Source organism: Mus caroli, chromosome 9 (assembly GCF_900094665.2).
Source record: "Mus caroli chromosome 9, CAROLI_EIJ_v1.1, whole genome shotgun sequence".
Lineage (NCBI taxonomy): Eukaryota > Metazoa > Chordata > Mammalia > Rodentia > Muridae > Mus > Mus caroli.
In genome coordinates, this window is record NC_034578.1 from 59,385,745 (window position 1) to 59,391,700 (window position 5,956).

Here is a 5,956-nt window from a genome sequence, read left to right on the forward strand (position 1 = left end):
CAGACAATCCAGAAGAGGGCGCCAGATCTCATTGCGGATGGTTGTGAGCCACCATGTGGTTGCTGGGATTTGAACTCTGGACCTTCGGAAGAGCAGTTGGGTGCTCTTAACCACTGAGCCATCTCAGCCATTTTCTTTTAGCAGTTTCTTTGAAAAGCCCCCGGTGTGTCATTTCCATTAGGAACTTCAGTTGGCAATCCCATCAGGCCTGCCAGCTGCTACGCCAGGAACCCAACAAACAGACACCCCAAACCACTCCCCCATAAAAATAAAGAACGGTATGTTCTCCCTTCAGCTGAGAAATTTCCAGAATTGTGCATGGTATCGTCACACCTGCTGGCAGGAGGAAGAGAAGAGCGGCCCTGCAGGGCATGTGCCGTGAAGAATAGCATTCTCTTTTCTTGCGATCGACCCCCAAAGGCCCTCGTGATCTATGATATTGAGTCTCGTTGGGCCACCAGGCTAGTTCCCTGATGAACAAATAGGGTTTTGTGGTAGTTCCTCTTGATTATCAGCTTGAAGAAATTTAGAATCACCCCTCATGTGTCTATGAGGTTAGATTAACTGAGGTAAGAAGAGCTGTTGTAAATGCGTCCAGCATCAGTCATGGGCTGGGGGGGCCCCGGACTGAATCAAAAGAAGAAAGTGATTTCTCTGTCTCTGCCTCTCCCTCCCTCCCTGTGTGTGTCTGTCTCTGTCTCTGTGTATGTGTATCTGTTTCTCTGTTTGTGTATCTGTCTGTTTCTGTGTCTCTCTCTGTCTTTCTATCTCTCTGTTTCTCTCCATGCCTTCCCTGTCATGATGGTCTGTACTCTTGAACTATAAGTCAAAGTTAAGTCTTCCCTCCCTCCCTCCATTTCTCCCTCCCTCCCTCCCTTAAGTTACTATCAGGCATTTGGTCACAACATCAAGAAACATGACTCCGGAGAGCCTCTGTGTCTCCAGTGTCTGCCCTGTGGAGCCTAGAGGCAGTAAGTACTTCGGGCTGTGTGCAGTTGGAGGCTGTGATCGCTGTTGCCTCTTCTCTGCCTTTTGGTATTTTTCTTCCAGAGAAACGATTATGTGGGGACTTTTTAAAATGTCATTGCTCCGTGAGCTGGAAAAGGCCGTCCTGCTGATTGGAACACTGGTTTGCAGGAGACGGAGTGGTGCTGTTGACATTTGCAGAGGCTTTCCAGCTAAACTTTAAAACGCTTTGCAGAGCCAATCCTGCCGGCAATGGCTACTGGTGATATTTCTATGGTGATCACAGACACCCAGGGAAAGGGCTCGGTAATTGGTTTCCTTTAGGGGGCCAGGTTCATTTTAACACAGAAGTTGGCATGGATGGAGAGTCACCTGTATAGAGCACACAAGGCGCTCAATAAGCTTGCCAGGCTGAACCCTGTGATGGAATGAATTCCCTGCCTTTCTTCAGTGCTACCTGGTTTGCTGAGGATAATTGGCTAATTTCAAATATTGATGCACTGCCTTTGAGCACTGTGGTGTGTTGCTCCCGGGGCCAAGCTCTGAAGATAAAATTGTGAAGCAAAACAGACAAGGAGTCTCTCTGCCTTCTGAGATCTCAGCACAGAGAAAAAGTCAGAGGAGAAATGGGTACACCCTTCTACTGCAGAACAGGAATCAGCTCTGAGCCTTGAGTCTGTACTCTCATGACCCTTGTGGACCGGAAACTGGAATGGAGAATGGGGAGGGTCCTATGGGAGTAAAGACCAATGGCAAGAAATCAGGACAAGCCTCCCGGTATTGGGGAGGGAGGGCTGGGCCACAGAGGACCTAAAAAGAAGTGGGTAGGGTTGGTGCCTAGAGACAAGAGACAAGTCTGGGCATGGGACAGTAATAAAGAGGTACCCACTGGCTTTATTGACCTTGCTGGCTAATAAGTGGGTAGAAGGCCACAAAGAAAAGGACAAAATGTGCCACTCAGATATTTCCATAGCCTCAGAAGGCAGAAGCAGGTGGATCTCTGTGAGTTTAAGCTCAGACAGTCCAGGCCAGCCAGAGCCACAAAATGAGACTTTGTCAAAGAAGTAGAAGAAGAAAGGAAGAAAGAAAGAAAGAAAGAAAGAAAGAAAGAAAGAAAGAAAGAAAGAAAGAAAGAGAGAGAAAGAAAGAAAGAGAGAACGAAGGAAGAAAAGAAAGAAAGAAAGATAGAAAGAGAGAGAAAGAAAGAGAAGGAAATTAATTAATTAAAACTTTCATAACGTAAAAATTCAGTCTTTGGTAGAGAGAATTCCATTATTAAATTACACACATGGAAAATGTATGAGTCCTTAAAGTCTCTATGTGCCAGCTCCTCAATGATCTCAAAGAGCTTGAGCCAGATTTGGTGAGATGCTTAAGCCAGATTAGCTCGGGTGGTAGGTAGAGTGCTTACTTAGTATCAGGGAGCCCTAAACAGGCGGCAGGAGGATCAGAAGTCCAAAGTCATTTCTGGATCCACCGTGAGCTTGAGACCAATCTGGGCCGCATGTGACCTTGTCTCAACAAAGGAAATAAGTTGTTGAACTTCTCCATGTTGCTTTTCCATGGGAAGCTGGTGGTAGGTCTCAAACTCAGGACAAATGGCTAACTGAGGTACCTATTTAACATATCAGATTGGAAGTCACCAGTCACCAGTCTCTCTCAGCATTGCCAGTACCTGTTACGGCACCCCGGCTCCTCTGTGGGCAAACTCCACTTGCACATAAGCCAATAGATAAGTTTGTATAGATACAAATGTGGGTATATTGCATATATTAGATATATGTATGCCTAAACATAACTTTTTGTGTTTTCTGTAATTGGGACTATAAGTATTGCTGCTTGACGTATGTCTTGAGCTTTCTACCATGTCTGTTGTTCTGCAGTATTTGAGGAACTGTGAGTTTATTGTGGCTTATTTAATCTTCCATGAGTAATATTTCTTGGGGATGGATGCTATTAGAAGCAATGACTACTGCCTTTCTGTTTGTTTGTATTATATCTGTTTGTTTAAAGATCTCATTTTACTTTATGTGTATGTGTGGTTTTGCTTGCATGCCTAGGTGTACTGTATGTGTGCTTGGAGCCCAAGGAAGTCAGAAGAGGGTGTTGGATCTAGAAATGAAGTTACAGATGGTTATGAACCACCATGTTGGTACAGGGAATTGAACCCTGGGCCTCTGCAGAAGCAACAGTGCTCTTAACCTCTGAGCCATTTCTAATCTCCCTATAGCTACTGTTTTTTTTAAAATTGATTTAATAAAGGTTTTTTAATTATTTTATTTTGTTTTGGGTTTTTAGTCAGGGTTTCTCTGTGTAACAGCCCTGGCAGACCTGGTCCCTCACCTTGTAGACCAGGCTGGCCTTGAGTTCATAGAGATTCACCTGTCTCTGCCTCCCAAGTGCTAGGATTAAAGGCATGTACCACCATGCCTGGCTTAATTAAGTTATTTTTCCATGTACTTATTTATTGTGAGGGCCAGGTACTTGCCAATGCATCTGTGTGGCAGCCAGAGGACAATCTACGGGCCCGATCATGGGGACCTGATGATGACCACCAGGCTTGGTGGCCAGCATCTTTCCCTTCTGGACCTCCTCAGCTGCCCCAGTTATTGCCTTTTAAAAATAGCTTATTTGACACAGGATCTCACATAGCTGAGGATGACCTTGAACTTCTAGTCCTACTGTCCCACGTGCTGGGATTACAAGCATCACCAAGGTCATTTTTTTTTTTATGGTGCTGGGGATCAAACCCTGGACTTCATGTATGCTCGGTCAACACTCTACCAGCTGAGCTAATTCCCATTCCTAACTATTCTCTTATTTATCTATTGCTCCGGAGCCATACTAAATATTGCTGTTCTGTCCAGAGAATGAGCAAGTTTATCAAGCAGCAATCAAGAGTAAAAGGACACCAAGTATCAGAGTCAGCAAAGCATCATCAAGCCAGGTGCATACAGCATCCAACAGAAACCAGCCGGAAGCCCTGGGCTGTGTCGGCTCCTTACAGAGCCCTGTAAGAAAGTTTTCTCTCCTTGGATGACCATCTGCTTCCTGTTCCCATTGGGTGGGGGCGGGGGGAGGGGGGAAATGTGCTTGTAAGTGAGGTGCTCTCAGGGGCCAGAAGAGATCTCTGAATCCCTAAGAGCTGGAGTTACAGGTGGTTGTTGATGTGTTTATTAAAAAGATAGAGAGGTCTAAGATATGTTCTAAGGGGGTGTGGTGAGGTATGGGGAAGGGGATGTCTCTATGGGGATGTCTCTCCCCTGAGGGACCAGCCACAGACGGTATAGTATAGAATAGAGTTTATTCGGGGCATGGGGAGGGGAGTTAAGAGAGTAGTAGAGGCAGAGAAAGGCAGAGAGAGGGAGAGAGTAGAGAAGTAGAGGCCGGCCATGGCCATGAACATGTGGAGAGAGGGGGAAGGGAAGAGCCCAAGAGGGCAAGAGAGAAGCAAGAGGGAAGCAAGTAAGAGAGAGAGGAGGGAGCAAGCAGCCTCTTTTATAATGGGCCAGGTCTACCTGGCTGTTGCCAGGTAACTGTGGGGAGGAGCATACCTGGCTGTTGCCAGGTAACTGTGGAGAGGAGCATACCTGGCTGTTGCCAGGTAGCTGTGGGGTGGAGATTAGACTGAATGCTAACAGTTGTAAGCAGTCTGCTATGGGTGCTGAGAACTGGACTCCAACCCTCTGGAAGAGCTCTGCGTACTCTTAACCGTTGAGCCATCCACGCAGCCCCTCACTGCCGACATTGCTATGCTGTGGGACAAGTAGCAGTAAGTAACCTCTGCTGGAAATGGCTCTCCTTCTCGCTGTTCTCAGAGACACACACACAGTGTTTCTACACTCTCTGGCTGCTTTGCCCTTCTCTTTTGTCCTTGTCACAGAGCCAGGGCCCAGCCTATCCCAGATGAGGGGTCTTGAAGGAGCCTTTGACACAAACACGCTTGGGTCTGAGAAGAGGGCCTTCCTCACCCCCCAGAGTATGCTTTCAACGCCTGCAGACATCACGTGGCAACTTACTGATATAATTTATACTACAATTGCTCGTAATTTTTGGCAGCTGGGGATCTGGGAGCTGCCTGCCTGGGTGGCTTCCCACGCAGCGCTTTTCACATGGGTGCACTTAAGCTTCTTTATGGAGCAGTGCCCCTACTGAGATTTGACCAGGACAGGGCAACCTGTTCCTCACATACCTGGTCAGTGGGTGCTGGCTGTTACGGTTGGGGAGGGTTGCTTCTTACTATGTTCCTTTAGGGAGACCAGTGGAATACCACGCATGTGTCTGTAGACAATTCTTGTAGAGACTTGTAATGGCTTCACCGCCATGGTTGAATATCCATTTCTTCTCGCACATCCTGGATCTTTCTGTCCGATGGTATGAGGACTTTATAATCATTTTTTTTTCTTTTTTTGTAACACTACTGAAGCAGGCTGAGGAGCTCGAAATGAAATCGCTAAAAGAAAAGAAAAAATTACCAGAAGACACCAAGATGGGCTGTTGCTATGGAGAATGAATGCCTCCAGCTGTGAACCCAAGCAGGAAGCCGCAGTGGGGGGCGGGTCACACTTACCTTCAGGAGCATCCCAGCTTCACCAAGGAGAGGGCGCATTGGATGGAAGGGCATTGGAAGGAAGGGCAGCATACGGAGGGGACTGATCTGGTTGCCAGCTTCAGCTCATGCAGATGCTAGCAGAGTGGTTCTAACTCAGGGAGCAGAGGGGAGAGCTGGGCTGGGGGAGGAGGGGAACTTAGCTTCCCAAAGCCACGAGTTTCCTAGGCTGCTCTGGAGAGAAGTGGGTTGGAGTGAGACCATGTACACTCATGTCTCCTCCCAGCCACAGGAAAATTGTGAAGAAGAGTGGTCAAAAGCATGTATATTTCTCTCTGCCTGCGTGTGTGTGTGTGTGTGTGTGGTGTCTGTGTGTGTGTGTGTGGTGTGTGTGTGGTGTGTGTGTGTGGTGTGTGGTGTGTGTGTGTGTGTGTGTGTGTG